Here is a 14,455-nt window from a genome sequence, read left to right on the forward strand (position 1 = left end):
TAGATTAGATTACTGCAATGACCCCATGGTGCAGAGTACTGCAGACAAAGCTTTGCTCATGACCAGAGTTTGATCCCGACAGAAGTTCAAGGTTCAAGGTTGACTCAGCCTTCCATCCTTCCAAGGTCAGTAAAAAGAGTACCCAGCTTGCTGGAGGTGAAGTGTAGATGACTGGGGGAGGCAATGGCAAACCACCTCATAAACATAGTCTGCCTAGTAAATGTCGGGATGTGATGTCACCCCATGGGTCAGTAATGATCTGGTGCTTGCACAGGGGACTACCTTTACCTTTAATGAGCCCTGTGTGAGGCTGCCTTTGAAAAATGTTCAGAAACTTCAATTAGTACAGAATGCTGCAGCCAAGATGTTGACTGGAGGGGGTTGTCGGGACCATATCACTCGAGTATTCAATCATACAGACTGCCTCCTAGCTCCAGGTACAATTCAAGGTGCTGGTGTTGACCTGACCTATATGGTTTGGGACCAACCTATCAGAAAGATCACCTAATCCCTTATGGACCTGCCTGACCAATAGAGTTATCTTCAGAGGCTCTGCTTCAGGTACCCCTCTTTCTGAGATTAGGCGGGTGGCAACCTGGCAGAGGGCCTTCTCAGTAATGGCACCAAAACTCTGGAACTCTCTCCCCAGGGAGATTTGTCTGACCCTTTCTGTGGCTGCCTTTTGCCAGTGGGTGACAACTTCTTTGTTTTGTTTGGCATTCTCTCAGTAATCCCTTCTCCCTGCCTAATGTTTAAATTGTTATTTTTCAGGTGTTTGTCTGTATTTTAGCTCTGTTTTTAATTGTTTTAATTATGTGTGTTTTTGTGTGTGGAGGGGTTGGTTTTCAATGGTTTTAAAATGTGATTTTATTATGTATGATTTTAATCTGTTAGCTGCCTTGGTGGCCCTTGTGAGAGCAGAAAGGCGGGATGTAAAAACTGTACATAAATAGAAAATAAATACAGATATTAAACAGTCTGTCTAGGGGTTGTCAATTTTCCTCTTCAGAGAGGGTGTAGCTTTAAAACAGCAATTCCTTTAGAAACCAGTTTTTGCCATCAATATGTGATACACAGATGCAAGTGGGAAGCTACCTCCTAGGAGTTTGGGTGAATCATTTTTATGTAACATGTTTAAGGTCTCCAACCTCCAGGTGGTGGGTGGAGATCTCCCGCTATTACAACTGATCTCCAGGTGACAGAATCAGCTCAACTGGAGAAAATGACCACTTTGGAAGGTGGACTCTATGGGATTATACTCCATTGAAGTCCCTCCCCTCTCCCACCCCCCTCAGGCTCCACCCTCAACATCTCCAGGTATTTCCCAAAGTAGACCTGGCAATCCTAGACATGTTAGAAGAATATGGGAACTGCTAAAGTGTGTGGTCCACCTAAGGCCAACGCTTCCCTCAGCATTGTCTTACACAGGAACGCATCAGTTCCCACACTACCAGGTTCCCACGCCGCTTGAAACTTGTTCTAGAAGCAATTTGTTATTGCAACTAGTGCAAGAGGACTTTGGTTTTCAGCTATCACTGAGACTAGCACACTGCAAAGCCAGGTTCACCATTTTCCTTTCACTGTGGCTAGATGCAATCATAGGTAAATGTCTACATTAGCAAACAAGCTGGCTGCTCTACAGAAGGGTCTTAATCTTCCCATGAAAAACCTTGTCTAGATGAGGTGACAAGAGGGGGATCACAAAGCTGGGACTCAAGCGCAGAAAATGCCAAGCAATCTTCATTACTGAAGGGCTGTTTGCTTCTAAGAAATTGCACTGGGGGTGTGGGGGGGTGTTACCACTTTCCCTTTGCAAGCAGCAACAGAGACACCTGGCAATTGATACAGCTATTTTCTTTCCGCAGCCTCCCCCTTTACTTGAGTATAATGGACCGAAATATGAATGCTGCCAAAGAAAAGAATTATTGTCTTTTAAGTGAATCTGTGAGATTGCTCTAAAGTGAGCTCTTGACTGGAGCCTTTATCTCATTGACTTGCTGGAATGGCTCTTTTTATCATACTATTTATGGCAACAGCCCTAACAGAGATAAATAGGTCTGGAGACAATAACATACTAGCAAACAAGCAGCATATGGAGGAGCCCTGCAGGATACAGATCCCAGTGGACCAAGGAGACTTTTTAGCAGTCTCCTTGTTGGCTCTACCTGCTGCCTGAACAACAGGGTAACCTGCAGTGCAATCCAAAACAGAGGTACACTCTTCTAAGTCCATTGAAATCAATGGGCTTAGAAGAGAGTAACTATTTTAGGACTGCACTGTCAAGGAGGAGGAGGAGGAGAGAACTTCCTTTCCCTTTTATGTTTGAAAAGATATACCTGTGCCTTAAGCTGGCACACCAGGGGTTTAAAACTGCAGACAGGATGCACATTCCTTTTATTTTTATAGTCCAGACAAGATATTTTGAGGAAGAAGCATGTCTCTCTTGGCTGAATCTTAAAGCTCTCTGACATTGCTGTTTGCAATGTTAGAATTTGCCCTGTAAGAAGAATGTTCCTCAAACTCTGGCTCAAGCAGAACAGCAGCAGGATTTTCACCAGGGGGAGGGTGGAGGGTGGACATTTTGGTTGCTATCTTCTTTTGGTTGCTATTTTGGAGGCCTCACTTCAAATAGGATGTGGACAGAATTATGTGGGTACAGAGGAGAGCGATGAGAATGATCGGGGCCTGGAGACTAAGTCCTACGAGAACAGGTTGAGGGACTTGGGGATGTTTAGTCTGGAGAAGAGGAGGTTGAGGGGGGACATGATTGCTCTCTTTAAATATTTGAAGGGCTGTCACTTAGAGGAGGGCAGGAAGCTGTTCATGTTGGCAGCAGAGGATAGGACACTTGTTAAGGATGCTCTAGGCTGATCTTGCATTAAGCAAGGGGTTGGACTAGATGGCCTGTATGGCCCCTTCCAACTCTATGATTCTATCTATTATGCCTATGGTGAAATTTAAGATCAATTTGTAGAAGCCTAATCAGATAAAATGTCAAGGGAATTCCAGGGAAGTTAAAATAATTTCAGCAAGACTAGCAAAATTTCCCTGTGGTGTTTTTTTTAAAAAAATAAAAAAACTCTTACAGAAAGTGCCAAACGTCCCTGCCCTCCACAGAGGCTATGAACAAGACAGGAGGAGTCCATCACTGAGTTTTCATACTTGTTCAAAATGTCCATTTTTTGTTGTTCTTGAGTTTTCACCTTGAAAATTTGCTTGCAAGCAGTGTGGCAAGAGGTTCTGAATCTGCATGGTGGCAGCAGGTGTCATGTTGGCTGGGTAACTGCTGATCATGCATACTTCATGGCAGTGCCCTAGATTGCAGTGCATGATTTAAAAGCTGCCATGTTACAGTGTGTGAGCTGTTTTTGTGCCTGTGCAGTTGGCAGCATTCCTCCTCCTCCTCTTCGGAATCAAGACCCTTCCCTCCCTACTTGTTCTAAATACCACAAAGGTGTGCACTTTCCTTGCCTTGCAAGTCCTGACAAATCTCTTTTATTTACTCTGCTGAGAATATCAGCTAGCTCCTCCAGCTCTACCCTGCAACCAGCAGTGCCACATCCATACTTTTAAGACTGAGCTGCCACGTAGTAGTTTGGAGGAGTGCAGTGAGATCTGAAATGAAATTGATCAGTATTTTTAGGTGCTTGTTCACCTTTGGGAAATAGAACAACAACAAAAAATACAAAAGGAAAGATCACTGAATGCGGATAGTTCATTCCTACTGAAGAGGCAACCTGCCTGTGAGGTTTTCTCCCCCTCCCCAGTGGGCAGAAAAAAAAACTGGGGAGCAAGCACCCACAGGAAAGCGTGGCAAGAATGCACATACTCCTCAATTATTTCTATATGGTTAGTTTGCTCCGTTTCCTTATGGCAATAAGGGACAGAAGGAGACACGTCACATCTGTAAGTCATTCACTATAGAATGCAAATGTTTTATGTACTTCAACAATGCAGTGAAGAGCAGACTGGGGAAGAGAGATGGTGGCAGTGGAGATGGGATGTGGGGAAAGCTGTAGGAAAGTGTGAGAATGCACTTGCACAATCAGCTTTTTTGCATAGTGTGAACCGTTCAAGTACCAACGAGTAGTTTGTCAAATGTTCAACTATGCTGATTGCACAGGTAAGAAAGCATCTGCATACAGGAGATGAGAGTTATAAAGTCCTCAGGTCATCACCTAAGTGTAGTTGTCTCCTTTTCTGGAAGGACTTCTTTGCTGTACTTCTGTTTCTCAGTCAACTGTCTACTCTAACCTTCTTCTTTCAAATAGAAAAAGAAGAATAGTTTTTTTATACCCCGATTTTTTCTACTGAAAGGAATCTCAAACCAGCTTACAATTACCTTCCCTTTCTCTCCCCACAACAGATACCTTCTGAGGTAGGTGAGGCTGAGAGAGTTCTGAGAGAACTGTGACTAGCCCAAGGTCACCCAGCAGGCTTCATGTGAAGGAGTGGGGAATCAAACCCGGTTCTCCAGATTAGAGTCCTCCGCTCTTAACCACTACACCACACTGCCCAGGGGCCCATTCCCCACTCAGCTTTCTAGCTTTTACAAACCCCATTTCTGCCAACAGCACACAGCCTCCCTCTCATTCCAACGCTCAAAGTGTTTTCCCAGTCTTACTTTTTCTCTACCCCTCCATTCACTGACTTCCTGCTTCCACAACCTAGCAGTGGTTTAGTTTTAAGTGTATGAGGTAATAACCTCGGTCTCTCTTGACACAAAAAGAACAGTTTACACATGGACAAACCTGAATGAATTTCATGCATGTACAGTTTTTCAGATTCCCTTTCAGGGAAGGTTTGCACTCGATGCTGACAAAAGTAAAACACAGCCATGTGTGCTATTATATTGGCTGCAAACTCGAGGCCTCCAACTGAAAGAATGGGGTCTGAGACACTTGAGGATGCCTAGTAAAAATAATAGAGGGGAGGCGGTGAACTGCAGATCTGCTTGGTGTCTGCATGGGATGGATCAAGGCATGCCGCCTCAAGCATAAACAACAAATTGGCAGCCATGTGACTGCATCATTCCAAACTTCCACTTTGCTCCTCTGATTTTTATCAGGCCCTTAACAAATGCAGTGTGAACAGCACTGCTTTGACCTTCAACCTTTTCTGAGCAGAGCACAGAGAAAGCTGACCCGTTTGGCAGAAGGAAAAAATAATAATTAAAGACAAAACCTGACATTTGAAATAAAAACCTTAATTCAGAGGAGACCTCTGAACATAAGAGCAACTTTGGAAGCGGCAAGATTGACACAGCTATTGACACGTTCAGGGTTATTTTTTAAAAAAATATTGTTGTTCTATGGAGGCTGTGGTGAGGCAGGACTATTCTAAGGAGCAGTTGAGAAATATTATTAAGGCACAACTCAAGCCACTGCATGTACACACTATATACGCTTAGAACTCAAAGATTTACCTGGCTGTCTTTGGGTCCTAGTAGAGTTGCCAACCTCCAGGTGGAATTACAACTGATCTCCTTGCCTTGATAACCCTATTAGGTCACTGTAAATCGGCTGCAACTTGACAGAGCTTTCCCCCGCCAGATGATAGAGATCAGTTCCCCTGGAGTAAATGGCTACTCTGGAGCGTGGACTCTATGGCATTATACCCTGCTGAGGTCCAGGGGCATAGACGTCTCAATTTACTGAGGGGGGAATGGGGCTGAACCTGGTCCCGACCCATACTTAGTAATCTATATTAAATTATTTCAGTATGAAACTGTATTCCCCAAAACCATATGCCTTCAACAATTAATCATGGGGTTTTAAAAATATAATTTTTCCACTTGTAATAGTCTGAATCTCAGTCAAAGAAAGAGGACTCTGTAAGGGGGGGGAGATGTCATGGACTCCTTCACTGAGACAATCTGAGTAAATATTTCATTTGTGTAAGAAAGGAAATACTTCTTCTCCCTATCTCTTTTCCTCACAACTTACACTGAGTGTGTAACTGGCCCAAAGTCATTTAGTGTGTGTTAAGGCTAAGTGGGGATTTGAACTCTGGTCTCCCCAATCTTAGACCAACACTTAAAAAACTATACCACTCTCATACTGTATACTCAGTACGAATCTCCAAATGCATCACAGAATCCACAGCAAATAATGGCTACTCAGATATCCTGAGCTGAAAACATGGGAGCATTTTTATCACCTTGGTTGAAATTGGGTGCAGGACAGCAGAATCACCTCCCTTTCCATATTTGGGGAACCAGCTTTATTTCCCCGCCCCCTTCAAGAAACCGAGTTCCTTAATGCATTTTCTTGTTCTTTCAAACACTGGTTCAGGCTTTAGGCCTAGTAAAGAATGGAAAAGTTTCCAACTGAAAATATTCAGAGCTGTTACGTGAAACCCAGCAAGCTGTAACCTTTAGAAACCCAGACAACAACCCCAGGTAGGGTTGCCAGGTCCCTCTTTGCTATCGGCGGGAGGTCTTTGGGGTGGAGTCTGAGGAGGGTGGGGTTTGGGGAGGGAAGGGTCTCCAATGCCATAGGGTCCAATTGCCAAAGCAGCCATTTTCTCCAGGTGAACTGATCTCTATCGGCTGGAGATCAGTTGTAATACCTGGAAGTTGGCAACCCTAACCCAGGTGCAGGGAGTGAACCAGTCTCCTAGCACCCTCAAGGCCGAGAACCACCTTCCATCCAATTAACATTATGAAATCATGGTGGTAACAGAACCTTTGTGGGTGGGGGCTGAACTTAGCTGCAGGTGAGTCTAGTCACGCCACCAAACCCCTCTGACCCCCTTGGTCACATGGCTAGCAACAGGGTTATGTGGTCAATTGTCACCACTGATCATGGATTTCCTAGCTCTGAGTGGAGGGAGGGAGGGAGGGGATTACTAGAAAGGTGACAAAAGGAGATTGCATCCAGGCAGGGTAGAAGCTTCCCTCATGCCTGGAGCAGGCTGCTAGGGAAGGTCCATAAAGGTAATCATCTCACCTGGCTAATAATTAGATTTTACACTCAGGAAGACTTGCATTTGCTGATGAAACCGGCTTGATAGACCAAGGTGGGTGCCTGGCTTTTAAAGCACCTGTGGCAATGGGTAGGCATGCAGATGTCCCACCAGTGAATCAGTCTCCCACTCAAGCTTTTGGCCACTTAGTAGCATAGCATGTGGAGAGCCTTGACCTCATCTTTTGCTAGATCCTAACATGGCTGCCAAGGCAAATTTAGCCAGGATAGAATCAGGGCAGACAGCATACATCTCGGTAGGAAGGGGGTCCTTGGTAACTAGGGTTGCTAGCTCCCCCTCGCCCCGACCACCAGCAGGGGATTCGGATGGTAGGGTTGCCAGATCCAGATTGGAAAATTCATGGAGATTTGGGGATGGAGCCTGGGGAGACCTCAGTGGGGTACAATGACATACAGTCCACGGTCCATCCATTTTCTCCAGGGGAACTGATCTCTGTAGTCTGAAGATGAGTTGTATTCTGGAGGATCCCGGGGTCCCACCTGGAGGCTGGTATCTTTATTGGTAAAAACTCCCCCACATCCATTGCTAAAGACAAAATGGAGATGGGACCATTTCTTTCGCTACGGCAGGGCCACCAAGACAAAGTAATAATGAAATTATTAGTATCCCATCTGTGAAGGCAAGCCATAATTCTCTTGATCGATTACTTATTTCAGATAAGTCTGCCACTTGCCTTCCCACAATTTTTTTGAGGTAAGGAAGAATCTATTTAAAGCCTGAGTCATTCTGTGAGCAGCCATGATATAAAGTTTCTATTTGCGTGGGGGGGGGGGCAGTGGAGACCCTCTTTCTCTTCTTTAGCTGCCTCATTGTTCTCTCCTCCTGTCTTTCAAGCAGCTTACAAAGAGACTGTCCATAAGAACAGCCACTGTTCCACGCACTGCCAGAGCAGGGATATTTCTTAGGAGAACACACTGTAAGACTCATTGACTGTTCATGCCACCATGAAAGTGGTTTGGTCTGAATCATCATAGCTACGCATAAGTCTCGTGCTCCAAAGTGCCAAGCAGAAAGAGGCAAGATTCCCCTTTAGCAGATCTCTTCCTTGATCAGTTGTGACAGTTTTTGCTTTCCCTGCAAAGCTGTTCCAAGAAATATTAATGCTTCAAGTACCATGATCCTTTCTGGAAAATCCTGTTCCCTCCAAACACAACACAGCCTCCTCAGAAGCACTGCTCAGAAAAGGAGGTAAATAAGAGTCAGTATTGGAAAGTTTTGTGAATTTCATCTCTTGAGACAGTGGACCAAGTGGTCAGGGTTTTAAAGCAAAAAAACAAAAGTGCTAAAAGCCCTACTCTTTTAATTCCAAATGTGATGGGAAAGGAAGTGGTTGTTTGCTGTAATAAAATTTCTCTGGACATGCTCAGAGGTTTTTTTTTTTCATTACAGAAGATTGTTTCATGTGATCCTCAAAAAGTCTAGCCAGAAAGCCCAGATACGACACTATCTGCCAGCTAATATTTAGAAAATCACAACGATCGCAAGCAGCACTTTGAATACACGTGTTGGTCTATTGTCTGTCTTCCGGCTGACCCTTGCCTTTCCAAACATGGACATATGGGGGGGGGGAGCCGAAAATATTATGTAAGACTTAACCTTATGCTCTGTTTGACTAGCTCAGTAAAAGGAGATTGAAACTGCTGAAGAATTCCTGTGTTTATCACTAAAGCATCTCAACACTGCAAACCAGTGAACCTACCACACACACTAGTCAAAAGACAAGAATCTATCAGGGGAACAGAAGGCCTAAGGTTTAACTTGCAGTGAAACATGCTTTGCCGTGATTATAAGGACTTTACAGGTGGTGCTGGCTCCACATATGTGCTGTATTCTAAGAGGTCAGCCTAACTAATCTATTAATCTTTCTCTCTAGTCTTGAAACATATTAGCCTATACCATACATTGTCTCTGCAAGTCAAGTGTGGGGGGGGGGATTACTGAGCTTTTCCAAATGTAGCAAAGACACAGAAAAGCAGCTCACTAGCAAATGCCACAAGGCTTGTTCTAGCCCATGTAGGGTGGGCAAATAAAATGAGGAGTCTATGGTGTGCTCTAAGTTGGGCAAACTTAAATGGAGATTCCTTTTCATGAAAGTTTAACCCTCTTCATGAAAAGATCTCCCATTCTGCAGTCTTTCTGAGCAATCCAACCTGGGGCAAAATGTCTGCCTTCTCTAAAGTGGCTGCTGCTATTGCTTTAAAAGAGACAAATCTGCAAGAGAAGGGGAGGGATTCCAGTTGTGCAGCAAAATTTGATTGCTGTCCAAGGAGATGCTGATTTGCTGGAGAAAATGTTGCTCTCCTGGAAGGTTTACCTGTTGCTGTAAAAGACAAAGCCTGGCTTTAAAGAGTCCACGGGAGAAAGCTCAGGAGGGGAAGGAGAGACTTACAAAAAAGTGGCTATTCCAATAATGCACAGCAATGTACCAAAGAAAAAACAAAGGCAAAGTTGCACTGGATGCATTGGCAGAGTAGTGAGGAGCAAAGAGAAATAAACAGACGAACTAGCAATTTTCACCCTGGCCCAATCAAGAGGCCTATAGTAACCAATATTTTCTCTGGCACTTTACAGTGCAATTATCTTTAGTCTAAATCCAATGAAATAATGGGGCTTTGAGTGGAGTTACTCTGTATAAGACTGCAAATCTCGTCAACTGCTGGCACTGCTTTGGGGGTCTCTCCTTCATATTTTAAGGAACATAACCATAAAAATATTGCAAAATATGATCTCAAGAAACTTCTGTTCCAATATGTCATGATTCTTCTTTCGGGCACCTGAGCATTTGCATAAGTTTTGCTTATTACTTGTAACATCACCAGATCCAGATTCTGCATTGGATCCAGTGATCTGAGAATGCAATAATTATGCATTTTTCCTGCATCTCCCCCCCAGCAGTCTGTTCTGATCCCAAGATTATTTAGTCCCATGATTGTGGGACTAATGTGGATTAGCAGACTTGTGGGTCAGGAGGCTGCAGTGGGAAAAGAGATATTATCAACAAAGAATGTGCAAAGACTTTTCTGGTAGCCAAAAGAAATGAAAAGCCTCAATGGATGACTGATGAAACTCTTAAAATAGCTAAAGACAGATAAGTAGCAAAAGTAAAAGGTAACAGAAATAGAATTAGAAGTCTAAAAGCATCATTCCATAAACTTGCACACAAAGGCCATTTATGCATGGGTTGGATCTCCCTGGTTGGACCTGGGTTCATTGCACATTAATGTAACCCGATTTGGGGGAAACTGTATGCACAGGCTTGAATGATCAGGGACGAAACTGTGTGCTAATTGAGCCATGAATACAGAAAAGCAGTCTCCCAAGAGCAAATCAAGTCCCACCCCTTTAAATGCTGCTCTGTATTTGGCCTACTTCGCAATGCTCCCCATGAGAGAAGATTTCCTTCCCCCCAAACCCAACTGCCACATAAAAAAGCATTTTAAAAACAAAAAAAACAGAGCAATCTGAAAGAAGGGGGGTGGGAAATACAAGCCTCATTTTTTAAAAGCCTTTCTTTCACTCAGAAAGAGCTCAGAGGTAGCAGGAAGCACTTCAATTCCCGCCTCTTTACACACTGCTTTGTGATTGGCTGTGAGAGAAGCCAATCTTCTGTGTTTTCCCCTGCTTAGTCATCTGCATGCTGCTTTGGGCCAGGCTGAGGTCAGGGGAGAGGGAAAAGTTGGATTAACAGAGGAATGGGAAGACCTGGGTTGGTTTTGCATCGAAACAGTGTTGAGCTACCAAGGAATGGGATATCATGCATACTGAAAAGTTAGATCCTGGCTGAAGCAGGGAATAAAGTTGGTTACAGCGACCATGCATAAATGACTAAAGAAAACTACTATAATAAACAGTGTAAAGAAATAGAAAACAACAACAAAAGGAAAAACAAGAGATCTGTTCCACAAGATCCAAGAAATCAAATGGAAATTTAAACCACAGCAAGGGATGCTGAAAGATCAACACAGAAATACATTAACTGAACAGAACAAAATAAAGAAAAGATGAGAACAATACAACGAAGAACTGTAAACAAGAAATGAAAGGATATCAATAGAACTATTTCAAGGCACAGAAATGGAGTCCTTCAAAATGTTCAATGAGAATATGCCAACAAATATGGAAAATAAAACAATGGCCCACAGGCTGGAAATGCTCAACCTATAATCCAATTCCGAAAAAGGAGACGTCAAAAACTGCAGCAACTACTGGACTATCATATTAATTTCTCATGAAAGCCAAGTGATGCTCAAAATCTTACAACACTGTTATCGTATATGAAACAAGTCCCCTCTGGCCATCAGCAGGGAAGGGCGTGTAGGGAGATCTTACCAGGCCTAGACCTCAAAGTCGCCCGACTGATTACATTACTTCCGGAAGTGCCATCATCATGTCAGCGATGATGAGGGAGACACTCTGGTATTTTGGCAAAAATTCTATGGTAGAAGCTGTTTTTACCATATACTGTTTTGCCCAAATACCAAAATGTCTCCCCTGTTGTCACCTGTGTGATGATGTCACTTCCAGAAGAGAAGAATTTCAGAAGAAAATCAGCTTGTGTTTCATAGATTACAGCAAAGTTTTTGATTGTGTGGATCATGAAAAGGTATGGATGGTTTTAAAAGAAATGGATGTGCTACAACATCTGATTGTCTCATGTCCAGACTATAGGTCATGCATCAAAACAAACAACAAAAAAGCAAGGACAGAATACGGACAGAATATGGAGACAGAATATGGAGAAATGTGATATCAGAGGAGAATTGTATGGATACCATGTACTGCCAAAAAGACAAATAAGTGAGTTCTAGATCAAATCAAGCCTGAACTCTCCCTAGAAGCTAAAATGACTGAACTGAGGCTATCGCACCTTGGACATATTATGAGAAGACCAGACTCACTGGAAAAGTTGAAAACAGCAGGAAAAGAGGAATACCCAAGATGTACTTATTCAGTAAAGGAAGCCATGGCCCTCAGTTTGCAAAACACGAGCAAGGCTGTTAAGAATAGGATGTTTTTGAGGTTGCCATAAGTTGGAAGCAACTTGACGGCACTTAACACATACACACACACACATCCTATGTCACATCCAGTTTTCCCCCAGAAGTTACGTAGGGACACAGCCAATGTCACATCCTCCTATGTCCCTGCCTCCAACCCACTTGCTAGTTGCCACAGTCAGATTGACATAAGAACATAAGAACATAAGAAAGGCCCTGCTGGATCAGACCAAGGCCCATCAAGTCCAGCAGTCTGTTCACACGGTGGCCAACCAGGTGCCTCTAGGAAGCCACAAACAAGACGAGTGCAGCAGCACCATCGTGCTTGTGTTCCACCGCACCTAAAACAATAGGCATGCTCCTCTGATACTAGAGAGAATAGGTATGCAGCATGACTAGTATCCATTCTAACCAACAGCCATGAATACCCCTCTTCTCCATGAATATGTCCACTCCCCTCTTAAAGCCCTCCAAGCTGGCAGCCATCACCACATCCTGGGGCAGGGAGTTCCACAATTTAACTATGCGTTGTGTAAAAAAATACTTCCTTTTATCTGTTTTGAATCTCTCACCCTCCAGCTTCAGCAGATGACCCCGTGTTCTAGTATTATGGGAGAGGGAGAAAAACTTCTCCCTGTCCACTCTCTCCAAACCATGCATAATTTTACAGACCTCTATCATGTCTCCCCTCAGCTGCCTTCTTTCCAAGCTAAACAGCCCTAAGCGTCTTAACCGCCCTCCATAGGACAGTTGCTCTAATCCTCTAATCATTTTGGTTGCTCTTTTCTGCACCTTCTCAAGCTCTGTAATATCCTTTTTTAGGTGTGGTGACCAGAACTGTACACAGAATTCCAAGTGTGGTCTCACCATAGATTTGTACAACCCTTTCCACATGACCTGGGGCCAGAAAAACCTGCTAGATGAAGAATGGGGAGAACATGGGAAAGATTTGTGACTGCCAGCTCCTTCTACTAACAAACCACTGTATCCCATCCTCTGTACCTTTAACAAGTTGCATGGAAGGGGGAAAAACATGAGTAGTACCACTTTTCCTGTCACTATAAAACTGATTTGGGAAAAGCTTCCACATGCACTCTGGAAAAGTCTGCATGAAATCAGAGCTGCTGGAGATACAGCCGGTTGGAAAACTCAGGCATTATCTCTTTGCCAAAATGGAAGCTGAGCGTTATGGAAAATCTGTCCTCAAGTGCTTTAACTCCAAGGTGGCAATGTGAGTGGCAAAATAGATGGGTGAGAAAGCAAACCAAAAAATGTTAAAAGGTGGCACAACAAAGACCTGGAAATTAAAAACCTTTTTTTTTTTTTTTGCAGAGAGTGTGGCATTTAAATTATCTCTCTCATATGAAGGTTTCTGATTCAAGCCGGACATTGCATCACAGGCTCCCTCCCCTTCTCTCCACACCTGCTGCATGGGCACACAGCCCACTGCTATTGTGTGGGCACCCTCAGCTTCCACCCCAATGGCTAAACATTAAATGGGAGCACTGGCACCAAGCCCAAAAGGGTTCTGGACTTTTTTTTTTGCCAGTGAACTCCTGGCCTCTCCTTCCTTCACGCTTTGGACACCCCTTCCGCTTACGGAAGCACTACCATTGTTGAAGAGAAAAAGATGCCAAACACCTCCATAATTCACTTGCGCGGCTTCCTTGGCTTTCTCCAGGATGTTGCCTAGAAAACCTTTTATCCTTTGTCCAAGCAGACGTCTTCAAGCTCAGCAGAGAGCTACTAGGCTAGCAAGTTGAGACAATTCCATTACTTTGCAGGATTTAAGCCAAAGGCTGAAGCGTGTAGCCTTTCTAAAATTTCAAAGTGATATTTAAACAGTGATTCTATTAGGTTACAGTCTAAGAGAAGTGATTGGCAGGAGGAAGGAGTCTTGGCAAGTGTGTGGAAGCTTGTTTTTCCACACACACAAAAAATAGAGGCAAGAAGAAAACAGGGTATGAGGAAGACATGGCAATGAGATTAAAGTGACCAAGATCTTAGACCAAGATAAGTAGATTTAAAAGGGGATTGGGGCTATTTCTGAAATCCGACATAATGAAATGACTAATGAAATGCCTTCAGTTAATGGTAAAAACATGTATCTATGTAACCTGAGAGATTTTCTGTTTTTGCAAAGCATCAGCATCTTGAAATTAGGTTCTTCTCACAATTTAGTTAGCCAGATCCTAGTCACATCACTACAGTCTCCTTGACAACAATAAAATTGCATGGATGTGACTGGCAGCAAAAAAACAAAAAACAAAACAAAACAAAAAAAGAATAGCTCTGCTCCTGGTATTAAAAAACAACAACAAAAACATGATGGGCAGAGCAATCCTCGGGGGAGGGGGTTACTTCTGGGGCAGCCGGGGACAGAGCAGCCACGGTGCCTCCTGAGTGGTTTGCTGCACTGAGCACAGCAAGCCGGAAATCAAAATCCCCCAGGCCCCCGTGAGACTATTCTA

The 14,455-nt window shown here is 43.6% G+C and overlaps 1 protein-coding gene across 1 annotated transcript in view; it reads right to left on the reverse strand.

The window, feature by feature from the left end:
* Window positions 1-14,455, reverse strand: part of PLXNA2 (plexin A2) — a 451,224-nt gene that overhangs the window by 187,809 nt on the left and 248,960 nt on the right. The window lies entirely within an intron of this gene.

The sequence above is a fragment of the Euleptes europaea genome, chromosome 2 (assembly GCF_029931775.1).
Source record: "Euleptes europaea isolate rEulEur1 chromosome 2, rEulEur1.hap1, whole genome shotgun sequence".
NCBI lineage: Eukaryota > Metazoa > Chordata > Lepidosauria > Squamata > Sphaerodactylidae > Euleptes > Euleptes europaea.